Here is a 545-nt window from a genome sequence, read left to right as displayed (position 1 = left end):
GAAGGGTGCGAAAGGCATGCCATCATGCTTACCCAGCGGCCATGTTCAAAAGCCTGACTTGGACAGATATGGGACATCAGAACGAGAAAAAAAAACATGTGCTGTGGATCGATTTGGTACTTACGGAATCTTACGAGCCTGTTAATGGTTCCTCAGAAATTATTCAATTATAAAATGCGGCAAGTATGAAAAATGACTCATTTCACCACTTTATTTGAAATATTTTATTTTCTTTTATCACAGGTAAGTGCTTCATAAATCACAATGGTAATACAATGAATGCCACCTCAAGTTCACTGAAACTAAATTGAGTTTAAAAAGTACTAAGGAATTAAACATGTCAATTACAAGTCATTGGAATAAAATCAATTTAACACCAATGTAGCCAAGTAGTTTTATAAATATATATATTTAATACAGGAAGAGGGTGCCCACTTATCTGCAGTGGAAGCAGTTATAATACACTTTACTAACGTCAAATAATTTTTTATCATCATAATTTAAAGTCACAAAAAAAGAAAATTCAAAACAATAATATACATTAG

The 545-nt window shown here is 32.3% G+C and overlaps 1 protein-coding gene across 2 annotated transcripts in view; it reads right to left on the bottom strand.

Annotated features, from left to right (window-relative positions):
- Positions 1 to 209: 209 nt before the first annotated feature.
- Positions 210 to 545, bottom strand: part of LOC132154890 (protein canopy-1) — an 11278-nt gene continuing 10942 nt past the window's right edge. For both annotated transcript variants that reach the window (XM_059563612.1, XM_059563613.1), the window contains one exon: positions 210 to 545. This exon is cut by the window's right edge and continues 110 nt beyond it. The gene's annotated coding sequence lies outside the window, so the exon portion shown is untranslated.

The sequence above is a fragment of the Carassius carassius genome, chromosome 12 (assembly GCF_963082965.1).
Source record: "Carassius carassius chromosome 12, fCarCar2.1, whole genome shotgun sequence".
NCBI lineage: Eukaryota > Metazoa > Chordata > Actinopteri > Cypriniformes > Cyprinidae > Carassius > Carassius carassius.
Note: the sequence above shows the minus strand (reverse complement) of the source record. Positions and strands in the feature narration are given on the sequence as shown.